The 14377-nt window shown below is 34.2% G+C and overlaps 1 protein-coding gene across 4 annotated transcripts in view; it reads left to right on the forward strand.

Annotated features, from left to right (window-relative positions):
• TIAM1 (TIAM Rac1 associated GEF 1) overlaps positions 1-14377 on the forward strand; it is a 265969-nt gene that overhangs the window by 123953 nt on the left and 127639 nt on the right. For all 4 annotated transcript variants that reach the window (XM_051984885.1, XM_051984888.1, XM_051984889.1 and 1 more), the window contains one exon: positions 13677-13857. The gene's annotated coding sequence lies outside the window, so the exon portion shown is untranslated. The remainder of the gene's footprint in view (positions 1-13676; positions 13858-14377) is intronic.

Below are 14377 nucleotides of genomic sequence, written 5' to 3' on the forward strand. Positions count from 1 at the left end.
TTTCTATTTTGATCATTATATTTGCTTTGTACCCAAAGTAGCTAATTCAGGCAATTTTGGCACCATCACCTCCAGGTGAATCTCTCTGTGAGATTTTAGAGTGTTTTCCTTCTGTCATCAAAGATCCAGACAGTCTTATCCCTCCTTAGTAATAGGCATACTTGTCATACAGGCTACCACATGTTTGTGGCCTCTCCCCAAAATGGTACAGTCACCTGATTAATCAGATGGCCATCCCACTCTGTGTGAGTATTGTGCTAGGAAAATGTGACTTGTTGAGGTGGGAAGTGAAGCTGCCAGCACTATGAGGAAATAAGCTGGGTGCTCCAGGAGATCTCTCTTGAGATTCCTTCTTGGTTCATGTCTCTTCCTTAATGGATTAATGAAGACCATTGTAACTCAACTTGCTTTTTTTTGTCTGGAAAAACTCCATAGGATGGCTGCATTTGCTACTGGGCATGACAGAGAGGTAAGTTAGCTAAGTCTCTAAAGCTGAAGGGGCCAGAATCTGTTATAGGTATTAGGGACAAGGATAATGGGACTGGACCTGAGATTTCATTGATATAGAGAACATCCACTTCTGTTTAATTTTTAAGGAGTTTCCTAGATTTTTGAGAACTTAAGTAATTTACCTCAAATCACATACCCCATTATGTGTGAGAAGTTATGAATTTAGGTCTTCTGGATCCCAGACTACCCTCTATTTAGAGCTGTTCCTCATTACAAGTTGTAAATCACACCAAAATTGAATGCTTAGGCCATTTGTTGATTGGGTTTATAGGAGGGTCATAGACAAATCTCTTCTCAATGATAATGACCTATGGATAGAAATCCTTTTTTGGAGGATGGGGTGCTTGAAGTATCAGATTTCCTTTTTGGGCAGAAAAGAACAAAAGGTTCCTACCTTTTAGCTAAGACAGTATAAGCTAGGACTTTCACTTGAAAATATAATCAATTTCTTCTTTGGAACTTTTTAATCTTTTATAGAAGTTTCTGTCATATTTGGAATGTAAATCTAACAAAATTATGAATGAAAAGTTTCCAAACTAATTTAAGTTGGCTTTACATTCTTTAGCTATTATGTTCTTTTCTATGAGATTTATGTTTGTGAAAGCAAAATGATTATAATTTTCAGGTTATAAAATTATTCTTAAAATGTGCTCATAGAATTTTAAAGCCAGATTTGGCTTAAAAAAAAAAAAGGATCTGAAAAGCAGAATAGAACCAGAAAAGAGTAGAAAAATTAAGTGCTCATGATGGAATCAAGTGTGATAGTGGCAGTATGCATAGCTGATAGAAAGTTAGTATCCCAGTAAGGAAAATCCTGCAACTTCTCTTTACATTCCTGCTACTTGACTACATTGTTAGAGTGAGTTTCCTTACTGGAAATTTTAAATTAAATTTAATTAGAAAATGTAATTGAGAAAATAGTTTGTAGTGGTCTGTTAATTTTGTATCTAATGGCCAGGTCTAAAATTTCTGGTCAATAATGGTAAACATAAATTAAGTAGTGCTGTATGCTAAACTCTGAGGATACAAATGTGAAAGAAAAAAAATTCCCTGCTTTCAAAAAATTTACAATGTAACTGAGGAAGGTCTGGTAATTTTGTATCTAATGGTCCAGGTGCTAAACTGTCTGGTCAATAATGGTAAACATAATTTAAGTACTGCTGTATGCTAAACTTTGAGGATACAAATGTAAAAGAAAAAAAAATCCCTGCTTTCAAGAAATTTACAATGTAACTGGGGAAGACAGTATAAGAAAGGGAGCTAAAAAGAGGGGGAGGGTGGATATATTCTAGGAGTCATGCTAGAGAAGTCAGTCAGATTTGTCCCAGATTAATGCAGCCAGATAAGAATTGAGATGTCTAAGCTAAACTCTCTCCTTAAATGGAGGTTTGGAATTCAGGGCTCCACCCTTCAAACAGAGAGGTGGAAGCAAGTTGAGTACCCAGGTTAAGGCTGAAGAGATCTTACTGGAATCTGAGGTTAACCCAATAATGAGCTTCCAGGCCATACTGAAAAAGTCAGAGAAGACTCAGAAGAGTATAGCCAGGTGAGAAATGTGGGGAATTGATTATGTAGCTATGAGTAAAGTATTTTGTTGTCCCCAAGTAGGTATAATAATGTGGTGGATATTATCATTTATGATTTTCCTTACTTGAAAAATTATTTAAATCAATAAGCAGTTCTTAAATAGTTGACATGCAAGGGTGCTTAACCCCAGGGGATTCAAAAAGAAAAGTCCCTATCCTCAAGGGGTTGCTTATTTTTTAATGAGGAAGACAATATGGATATAAAAAGTCATCATAGAAGATAAGGCATGCAGAAGTGAGTCTTGGAGAAGCCAAGAATTCTAAGTGGCACTTGCCTTTTAAAGAGGGAGAACATTCCAGGTATTGGGAATGTTTAAAATCCATGGAATAGCACAGACATAGGAAAGAAACTCGTGTGTGGAACAGCAAATAGAGCAGTGTGAATGGAATGCATTGGATGGGAGTGTTATGGAAGAAAGTTGGACACATAGTCAGATCATCAACAAATATTTATCATTTTTTCTATCTATTTAAAAATCTCTATTTATCTTGCCTGCTATGTGTAAGTACTTTGCTAAGAGCTAGGATACAAAGAAAAGCAAAAAAAAAAAAAAAAAAAAAAAAAAAATCCTGAGGCCAGGTTTTGATAAGCTTCAAATGCCAGATGAGTTGGTATTTGATTCTAGAGATAGGTGGTACAGTGGGTTAAGCACCAGGCTTGGAGTCAGGAAGATCCAAGTTCAAATGTTGCCTCAGAAACATACTAGTTTTATGACCCTGGGCAAGTCATTTACTTCTACCCTCATTTCCTCATCTGTAAAACAAGATGGCAAAGAAAATGGCAAACCACTCCAGTAACTTTGCCAAGAAAACCTCCTATGTGAATGCAGAGAGTTGGGTACAACTCAGACAACTGAATAACAATGATAAATAATTGGGGCCATTGAAATTTAGGATGGGTGTTGAAGTAAGTAAAATGGTCAGACCTGTACTTTGTCATCTTTGGTATAAATGCAGCTTGGTTGAAATGATTGATTTCCTTTATAAATTGTTGTAGTCTGTTTGAAAGACCGTTCTTCCCTGTTTTAGATAGTGGGACAATATTTGCTTCATAAAAAGAATTTGGTTGAGTGATTATTAAGTTTTTGAGAATAATTTGTGTATTAATGGAACTAATTATACTAATAAGAAATTAATTGCTTGTATTAATATTAATTGCCCTGAGGCAATTGGAGTGACTTGCCCACAGTCACAAAACACAAAACACAAAAACACAAAACATTTGACACAAAAAGTGTCAAGTGCCTGAGGCTGGATTTGAATTCAGGTCCCTTGGGTCCAGGATTGGTGATTTGTCCACTGCACCACCTAGCTATGCTCCTTAATTGTACTTTTAACCATTTGAAAGAATTTTCTTGTAAATCTCAGAAGACCTAAGAGTGTTTTTCTTTGGGTGTTTCTTTATAACTAATTCTATTTCTTTTTCTGGGATTAGATTATACAATATCTCTATTTGTTGTTATGTTCTTTAGATATTTTGTGCTCTCAATTTTGTTAGCACATAACTTTATATTAAGTTGTGATGTTTCTATTTATTTTGGTTTTGTGATTTCACCTTGTTCATTTGCTATTTTGTTGATTCAGTTTTACTTTTTGATTAAGTTCATTAGCGGTATTGGTTCAGTTTCCTGTCTTGCAGTATTTATTTAGAGATATTTGTAGTCTTTTAGTTGACTTATAATTCATCTTACCTTGTGATTTTAGTAACTTCCTTGTTGATTTAGCTTCTAGTGATTTAGATTTTTAACTGATTTTTTTCCTTTTGATATCCTTAGTGGTTCTAATCTTTTTTTTTTTCTCCTTATATTCCCCTGGCCCTCATTTCCTGTCTCCTTCCCATCCAATAATGTGACTAGACCTCGAAATTTTTAGTCTCCTCTCATCTGACTGTCTTAATTTTAATGCTCTTGGTCCCAGTCCTACTTAATTTTGGGGAGATACCTGGCTACAGCTAAATACCATTCTCCTTTCTTTCAGGCATGATATAGCTTCACATGCTAGCCCATTGCATTAGTTTTAAAGATTTCTGGAAGGGTAGAGTGGGTATTTGGGGCAGAAACAAGTTTTTCTGCCACCATATTTCCTAATCCAAACATGTTTCTTTCTTCATAAATTTCTCTTTCTCATGTGCCTGGGCAGAGTTGATGAGAAGGTCAGCCTTTGATAGCATAAATTGTAGTAGCAAGAAAATGCCTGAGTGGGTTTCAAAGCACAGGTTTTATGCTCTTTCAGAGCATGGAAAATGGGTAGGTAGGGGTGCTTAGTGAGGGTCTTAAGAATTGGTATTTTCTAGTTGTAATTTATGATAGTTACTTTGTTGGTATTCTTGGATTTTTTTTTATCCTGTTGAAATAGCTGCAGTTGTTCTCTCTATCACATAATCTCCTTTTTTGCAAGTTGATAGAGACTAGAGAAAATGTTTTATTCTCCATCTTGTTAGCCATAGGTCCTAGAAGTCCTAAAGTTTTATTTTTTTACTTTTATTGAAACAGATAATTATTTATTGAATTAAAAATAACCATAAACCTTAGATAGATTAGATACACGTGATAGGATATGTAATATTTAAACATACTTTTGAAATTCAAATTAATAATATGCTCATGGTTACTAATTTCTTTAATGAAGATATTTTATTTTAACTAATGATTAGCATTTACAATAGAAGTATAAAAAGACAATATCATTAATTAATTTGGTATATAACTGGCAAAATTGTAAGGCTTATATTAAAAAGTAATTTATCAGATTGTCAGAAAATTAAAATTAATACACTTGGTTAAAATACATAGAAGAAAATGGTGCCAGACTTGAAATGACAGAAATGGAAAAGCTACATAAGAAGTTTTAAAAAATTAAACAAAAAAAGAAAGAAAACTATACTGCCAAAGCAAGGAGAAAAACCATAAGTTGCTTTTAAAGATTAAGTAATTAGAGGCAGAAGTAAATGAGCTTTTAATTTTAGAAATGTGCACTGAAATCATAGTACCGTCTAATGGATTTGTTAATTACTCAGGTTTCCCATCATGTTACTCAACTCTCCCTGGATACTTTTAAGCTTAGTTGTTTTTTTTTTTTAAAAGAAAAATCTTAAATCACATTTATTTTTAGTATATCCTTCCCTCCTTTCTATCTACTGAAACATTCCTTTTTTAAAAAATGAAAAAAAGAAACAAAAAAGTATAAGGTTAATTATCATATTCTAACTAAACTTGGATTTGACTTTAATTAATTTCATGTGTACCAACTTGTTGACTTTATTTGCAGTCTTGATAGAGTGTATGTGAATAGAGCTGAATTTCTTTCTACTTGTAAAAAATACATGTGGTATGATTTCGGACTTTGACTTGTCCCTCTGACTAAAGGTGAATCAAATGGAGACTGAAAAACTTAGTTCAGGGAATCAGTTATTCACTTATAGACAATTGACAGACTGATGCTTCCTTTCTGTATGATTCAGTTTTTCAGTGTGATTCAATTTGTCCCCTATCACAGAAATCTCTTTATGGTGAGAAAAAATTTGGAGGTCTTTTCTAGCATACTTTATGGTTTGCAGATAAATTTTGAGTAATGTGAATTCAGATATTGTATGACAGTCTTAGAAGTTCCGTGACAAATTAAAATTTTAAGGCAGTAATGAGATAAACAATATTTTATATATAACAGAGGCATAGTGAAAGATGCTCTAAAACATCATGATTTGTTAGTATGTATATACATATATGAATATATGTGGTTCTCACATATTATAGGTAAGTTACAATATCCAGTATTTAAATTAAAATTTCTACTAATTTGATAAGAATAAAAGAATGACAAATAGAGACATTGCTTTTTTTTAACCTGATTTTGTAATGTTCCATTAAGTCTTTTCTTCATGTTTTCCCCATCTCCCCTAACCTCCAACCCTCACACATCTCAATTTTTCTTTCTTGCTGCTTAGAGGAGAGGGAATTTTTAGGGAAAAAAATATATGGAGGCACCTATAAACACATACATATATGCATATATATAGATACATATATGTGTATATATGTTTACATACACACATATATGTAATTTCTATGAGAAAAATTCAGTTAGAGAGATACTTGTGCCTGCAGGCCAATTTATAAAAATTGCCTTAGTTGCCAACACATAAAGCCCATTTCAACCAAACAGGATTTACTATATTTTTGATCATTCTGACATGGGCTTCTTTATTTCTGACAGCTGCTGAACAATGCATGAGCTAATAGAAATTTTTCTAAGGTCTGTTTAAGAAGTTAAATAGGTTTATAGAGATGAGAGGAAAGGAATGGGTAATGTAGGGAAAAAAGCAAAGAATTGGAAATACAAAAGAATACCATAGAAAAATTGCTCATTTCCTTTCAGGCCTCCTATTTCCTGTAATCATGAATCGCAATAATTGGACTCGGTTTTCAATGATGAAAAAAGAATATGAATTTAATTAGTGACCTCATTAATTATTTTAAAATATTTTCTTCCTGTTAGCAAGTAAACTTTTAATAACATTAATTTTTCTTAGTGTTGCTGCTAAAATAATTTGCTTACTTAGTCCTGGCAGTGAAGTAATGAAATAGATAGAGTAGTAGGTCTGGAGATCTGAGTTCAAATTCAACCTCAAACATTGGATGAATCATTTAACTTCTGTTTTCCCTCAATTTTTTTATCTATAAAATGGGGGCAGTAAGACCCTTTACCTTTCAGAGTTGTTGGGAGGACAAAATAAGGTAATAATTGTAAAGCTTTTAGCATAGTACCTGACATAGTGAGTGCTATATAATTGTTATTTAGTATAATTATTATTATTATTATTTTAACTTTGAATAGTTTTGGAGAACAATTAAAGTGAGTGACATGCTGAAAGAAGTTTGTAGTTAATATTTTTACCTTAATTTGACATTAGCTCCTGTAAAGTTGCTCATTAAGGTCCCTTCAGATTCTAGAATTCAGAGTTTCTTAAAGTCTTTTTTTTTTTTTTAACAGTCCAAATCCTTTATTGTCTCTTTCAAATTTTTGTCTCCTTCACTTGGGGCTTGGTTAGTTTTCTTTTTTTTCCTCTCTCTCTCTCTTTTTTTTAAATTTTATAATAACTTTTTATTGACAGAACCCATGCCAGGGTAATTTTTTTTACAACATTATCCCTTGCACTCATTTCTGTTTCAATTTTTCCCCTCCCTCCCTCCACCCCCTTCCCTAGATGGCAAGAAGTCCTATATATGTTAAATATGTTGCAGTATATCCTAGATACAATATATGTTTGCAGAACTGAACAGTTCTCTTGTTGCACAGGGAGAATTGGATTCAGAAGGTAAAAATAACCCGGGAAGAAAAACAAAAATGCAAATAATTTACGTTCATTTCCCAGTATTCTTTCTTTGGGTGTAGCTGCTTCTGTCCATCATTTATCAGTTGAAACTGAATTAGATCTCTTTGTCAAAGAAACCCACTTCCATCAGAGTACATCCTCATACAGTATCGTTGTTGAAGTGTATAATGATCTCCTGGTTCTGCTCATTTCACTTAGCATCAGTTCATGTAAGTTTCTCCAAGCTTCTCTGTATTCATCCTGCTGGTCATTTCTTACAGAACAATAATATTCCATAACATTCATATACCACAATTTACCCAGCCATTCTCCAATTGATGGGCATCCATTCAATTTCCAGTTTCTAGCCACTACAAACAGGGCTGCCACAAACATTTTGGCACATACAGGTCCCTTTCCCTTCTTTAGTATTTCTTTGGGATATAAGCCCAGAAGTAACACTGCTGGATCAAAGGGTGTGCACAGTTTGATAACTTTTTGGGCATAATTCCAGATTACTCTCCAGAATGGTTGGATTCATTCACAACTCCACCAACAATACATCAGTGTCCTCGTTTCCCCGCATCACCTCCAATGTTCATCATTATTTTTTCCTGTCATCTTAGCCAATCTGACAGGTGTGTAGTGATATCTCAGAGTTGTCTTAATTTGCATTTCTCTGATCAATAGTGATTTGGAACACTCTTTCATATGAGTGGTAATAGTTTCAATTTCATCATCTGAAAATTGTCTGTTCATATCCTTTGACCATTTATCAATTGGAGAATGGCTTGATTTCTTATACATTTGAGTCAATTCTCTATATATTTTGGAAATGAGGCCTTTATCGGAACCTTTAACTGTGAAGATGTTTTCCCAGTTTGTTGCTTCCCGTTTCTAAAGTCTTAAAAAGATTAATGGGTTGAAAGTCAGAAAAAACTGGCTTCTTGTCCCTGTTCTGCTGCTGGCTGTTTTTGTGGGTAGAACTAGAGAAATTGAGGCTTCAGAATTAGGCATGTGCTACATGGGTCAAGCAATGTGACAAAATTCCCTTTTAATCAACTTTCTAATTCATTAAGAAGGAAAGACTATTCTCTCTTCCCTCTTCCCAGTTGATGTAATCATAAGAGTTAGTCATAGATTATGAAATTTTTATATGATGACAAGATATTAAACTAGTTATAAAATACAGCCTAGTCTTATGCAGTACAAAGAGGTTCCTTGAGAGAGAGAATCAGAAGGGAATAACTGTTGTATGAAAAAGCACATTTACCATACTCCAGGGGGCTTTAAATGACCAACTCCTTGGAGAGTTCAAAGTAATGAAAGCTACTACAAAATAGAAAAAGATCCCCTGCTGGGAGAAAGGAAAAGATTTCTTCCCTTCTCACCACCATCAAACTTGGTATTTAGCAACTGAGTGCTAGACTTTTTTAGCATATTGAGTCTTGATTGATTTGAGAGAACTCCTTCAAGACAAAATTGAAGGAGCAGATAGACAAACATCCTGGACTGATGGAGTTATACAGAGATTGTCAAGTAATTTGTATATGTTTGCATGTTAAGAGTCCTCTTTAGGACTCTCATGTGGGATCCTCAAGGACAGTTTGTCTTCTGCCTTTTCCCTGAAAATGTATCTAAGCAACAAACTTAGTAGTGAGACTGCATGCACCCAAGGGGACCTGGGTGAGGACTCTGTGAAGAAAGAAAGAACTTCTAAGATTTGTATTACCTGGAGGTCGAGATAGAAGAAAATACCATATAGTCACATATATAATCTGGTTGTTGAAAAGTCTAAACTGATTCTTCCCATAGATTGTGGTATTTGTGGGATGATGTGCCTTAGGCTTGTGAGGGAAATGTTTTTAACTTCTGGTCTTGATATATTACCATTGGGACAGTCTGAGTAATTGTGTTGGAAGTACAGAACCAGGGATAATAAAGATTATCTCTAGAATTGGGCAGCAATGAACTGGAAATAAAGTTGATGCCTGCTGATTAGAAAATGACTAAAAAAAATATGACATATGAATGTAATGGAACATTACTATGTTAGTAAGAAATTAATATGTGAAATTAAGAGAAACTTGAGGAGATTTTGTGAAGTGATGCAAAGTATAATGAGCAGGACCAGGAGAAGCAAATGTACAATAATTATAACAACATAAATGGAGGGGGGGGAGTCATTGAATAGAAGTTGAAGTTTGAATAATGGAAAAAAATGGAGTTTGTGAAGAAAAGATCATGAAACATAAGTACTCTCTCATGAAAAAAAAAGGGGGTGTAACTACTGGGATAGAATGTTGTATTTGCACACAATGTAGTGTGTGTGTGTGTGTGTGTGTGTGTGTGTGTGTGTTTGTGTTTGTAAGTAATGTAAATGATCTTACATGGCAGACATTGGCACAGGACCACCCAGCATGGCATGCCCTCATTCTATGAACGAAAGAGAAATTAGCTCAGAAGAAACGTGAGATGCACAAAGTTAGAGTCCACCACAAATATCCATGAGGACTATTTATATTCAACCTGTGGCAGAGCATTTTGAGGTCATATTGATCTGTTAGCCAGATCACTGTACAGATACACTGTAACTTGATTCTAACATAGTAATATCATTTTGGTCCTTTTCAAGAATGAAGAACACCAACCAACCAGCCAATTGATCTTTTTGGCAAACCTTCCCGAGGAAAAAGGCTAAAAGGTGATCATAAAATTTATGAGATTTTTAATCTCATAATCCCTTAGGGAACTATAAACAAATACTTTGAGTAAATTAAAAAAAAATCTTATGCCAAATAATTGGAAATCTAGGGGGTATCCATTAATGGAAGAACGAAAGAACAAGTTATGGCATATAATTATGATGGAATACTATTATTTCATAAGAATGGGTTTTCAGAAAAACCCAGGAAGTCTCACATGAACTGATGCAAAGTGAAGTGAACAGAACTAGAATGCATTGTACACAGTAAAAACAATGTTGTAACGATGATCAACTGCGAAAGACTTAACTACTGTGACCAATGTAATGATTCCAGATAATTTTTGGTGCTGAGAAATAGTATCCATCTCCAAAGAGAGAGTTGTTGAACTCTTGAATACAGATTGAAGAATTTTTCCACGTTTTTCTTTTTCTTTTTGTAATATGAGCAATATAGAAATGTTTTACCCAATTTCACAGTTATATTTGATATCATATTCCTTTCCTTTTCAGTGGATGAGGAAGAACCTGGAGGGAGGGAAAGAATTTAGAACAAAAATTTGCATTTTTAGTGAATGTCAAAGAATTTTTTTTAATAAAAGAAAGCCAACCAATATCAGTACTTTATGATGATCAATTCTGATGAACCAGACTCTTTCCAACAATGAGATGATTGATGCCAGTTCCAATGACTTTGTGTTGAAGAGAGCTATCTACACCCAGAGAAGGGCTGTGGGAAATGAATGTGGATCACAATATAACATTCTTGCTCTTTTTCTTGTTGTTTGCTTGTATTTTGTTTTCTTACTCATTTACTTTCTTTTTTTTAATCTGATTTTTCTTGTGCAGCAAGAGAATTGTATAAATATGTTTATATATATTGGATTTAATATATATTTTAACATGTTTAATTGGATTGCTTACCTTCCAGTGGGGGAAGGGTTGGGAGGAAGGAAGAGAAAATCTGAAACATAAGGCTATGCAAGGGTCAATGTTGTCAAATTATTCATGCATATGTTTTGAAAATAAAAAGCTTTAAAAATTAAAAAAAAAAGAAAGCCAACTTTATTGACTAAACAAATCATAAGTAGCTAAATTCTGGGCAATGTGTGAGTGGGGAGAGAGGAGTGTTAATTCAGGAGCATTTTGTAGAGGATACCCTTGCAGCAGGGGTTTGGGACAAGGGATTTGACTATGTTCTATTGGCCATAGCATCAAACTGAAAAGTATGAGACAACCCATGCATCAACTTTAAATTTCATTATTTCAAGAGAGAATTCAAAGGATAGTTCATTTAATAGACATACATTCCAGATAGGCATATATACTGAAAAAAAAAAAAGTCCCTTGAAGGAGGAAGCAACTTCAAGGAATGTGATACCTCACAGCAGCAAATAAGTGAACTGCCTTTCTGTTCAAGAGAGCTAACCCTGGCTATTGAGAGCCATGGAGAAAAGCAGACCCTAAGAATCCAGCTGAGCACCCCAGTCTAATTCATGGACTCTAATGAAAGCTATGCAAGCCCTTTAAAAAAAAACAAAAAAACTTCCCAGATCTTGTAATGCCAGGGGTTGTAATTTCTCTTACACATGTCAGCACAACAAGTCATTAAGTGCTGGAGATCTAAAACATCTCCTGCTCTCAAAAAGTGGTCATAGGCTAATGTAAGAGAAAAAATATAACGTGCAAAATACTATATATAATATATATGATGTGTGCTTGTGAGAAATAATCAAAGAGGAAGGCATTGGAATTAAGGAGGATTGCAAAGGCTGCATTCAGAAGAAGGTATCTAAACTAAGACTTGAAGGAAGCTAGGTAAGCCAGGAAGGAAGTGAAAATGAGCCAGAGAAAATTTACTGACAGAGGGAGTTGGAAAATGGAGAGTCTTGTGGAGTTACAGCAAGGAAGTCAGTTTCTCCGGATGCAAGAGTATGTATGTAGGGGGGAAGGGCTGAATTGGGGATGATTTGGAATGGGGAGAAACTTGATACAGTAAAAACTACCAGAAGGCTGTTGCAGTACATACAGATGAGGTGAGGAAGGTCTGCATTGGAGTGATGGCACTGTCAGAGGAGAAAAGAGGGAATATGTTCTTGCAATGGTAATTTTGACAGACTTCGGTAATATCCTAGCCCTGGAAGGGGGTGGTAGAGTGGGTGGTGAGAAATAATGAGCAGTTGAGGAAGACAGTTAGTTTGCAAGCCTGACGATGGTGTTGCCCTCAACAATAGTAAAGAAGATAGGAAGTGGGAATGGTTTAGGGAATGGGTAATGAATTCTATTTTGGACATATTGAGTTAAAATGTCTACTGGACATTTAGTTTAAGATGTATAGAAATTAATTGGAGATCAGCAGGGAGGTTAGAGTATAATATGTAGCTCTGAGAATTAAATTAAATCCATTGTAGCTGATGGGGAGAGAAGCATCAGACAGAGAGAGAGTAAAAATAAGTGAAATTGAGGGTGATTGAGGAGGTCATTCACTAAAAAATGTGGGATGATGCAGCCCAGAGGTAGTGTTATATACATTGTCATATAAAATTTCTGTGTCTGTGTTTTTAGTTACATTTCTGTCACAAGGGAGAGGGTTCAAGGTAGAAGGAAGTAGGAAATTACTGTGATATAAAAACAAAAGGCATCAATTAAATATATTTGAGGGAAAAATACAATGTAAGCAGTTAAGAGATTAAGACATAAGTTTTTGAAGAAAAATGAAAATAAAGGAAGTAATTAAAGCAAACTCAGTAAAGTGGAAGGGAGATTTGATTATTATAATGGCTTAGGAGTAAAACTTCAGAATTAGAAGAGAGCTTTTGAAAATCAACTTGTCTGAGCTACCTCTTGTGTCCCTTTATTTTTCTTTTTCACAACAGAGTTATTAGCAAGGTACCTCCCACATAGCACCCAGCAAGAATATAATAGGAGTATAATTGCCTTGGCTGGAAGAATATGACTCTTTTTTTGTGTGTGTGTGAGGGCTAGAGAAAAAGTGATCTGCCTAAAAATGAAGGAGAAAAGGAGAATTTCTATGAAGAAAATGAGGTTTTGATGGTTTGGGGGTTTCTGTAGGAAGAAGGAAATCCTTGTATGTTCCCTTGGACTTCACAGGCTCAGAACCTGGCCCTCCCTATCAAAGTGTCTGAATACATATTAAATGTTCATACTTTCTGATTTCAGATTTAAAGGACTCAGTGTAAAAAGGCTTAGAATGTATTTAGTAGTATTCTATAGACATTTTGTCCTATCTTATCTTTGTATATGTAGCCACATTAAAAAACATATTATAAGTAATTTTAAGCATTTGAATGATATTTCTCATTGTATAAATGTAGTGGGTAGACTCTTACACTTACTGTGAGAAAAACCTGTAAATTAATGTAATGATATAAATTAATCATATTATGAAATAAAAAGGTTTTCTGTTTGTTTTTATTTTTGTGTATGCTAAGAGTAGAGATGGTACTCTATGGTACCGAAGATACCATATGGTAAGAGAATGTTTTGGTCCTTTTAACATTTTTTTTTCACCTAAACCTTTGTATCTCTTGCTTTCTCCTTCCAGGATTTTGGAATATATTCGTAGATTCTGATGAAACCTTAATGGAATACCAAGTAGCTATCGCCAAAAGACTTTCAAGTTCTAGTTGCTGTTCATTTTGATAACATTTGCAGTTTTATACATCTAAATGCCAGAGTTCTCTTGGGGAGAATTGTGCTGGACACCATTATTGCCTTTTGAGAAGGTAGGTTATATTTTTATGAGGATCCTTCATCTTGTGTAACTAGTCATAAATTTTGTTATTAAAGTAAAATGTCAGGTTCTCAGAATTTAGAGAAGTGACAAATCAGTTATTGACTCTTTAACAATTCCAAAGTGGTAGTTTTCTAATGGACAATTACTGATGAACTCTTTATCTTCTTACTTGGCTAAATTGTTTGCATAATTATTTAGAGATAGATTCTGTTTTATCATATTTATATTAGATTTTATTAAAATGTAGCTTTAAGCACCCTTCTAAAATAAAGTACTTTAAAAATAAGTCTTGGAAGGTTAAAAAAAAAAAAAAAGCAAAACTCCATTAAAGTATAATCCTTATAAATTCAAATTTCTAAAGTGGTTGTTTCCAAACCCTCTTTTCTCAAGACTCTTAGTCCATCTCTTTTACTTTCCTTCTCAACAAAGGAACTCCATTCTTTGATGAGAAAATATTTGCTGTAAGGTCCCTTTTTCCTGTATTTTATATCTTAAAACTCTTCTACGTC

The sequence above is a fragment of the Antechinus flavipes genome, chromosome 3 (assembly GCF_016432865.1).
Source record: "Antechinus flavipes isolate AdamAnt ecotype Samford, QLD, Australia chromosome 3, AdamAnt_v2, whole genome shotgun sequence".
NCBI classification, from domain to species: domain Eukaryota; kingdom Metazoa; phylum Chordata; class Mammalia; order Dasyuromorphia; family Dasyuridae; genus Antechinus; species Antechinus flavipes.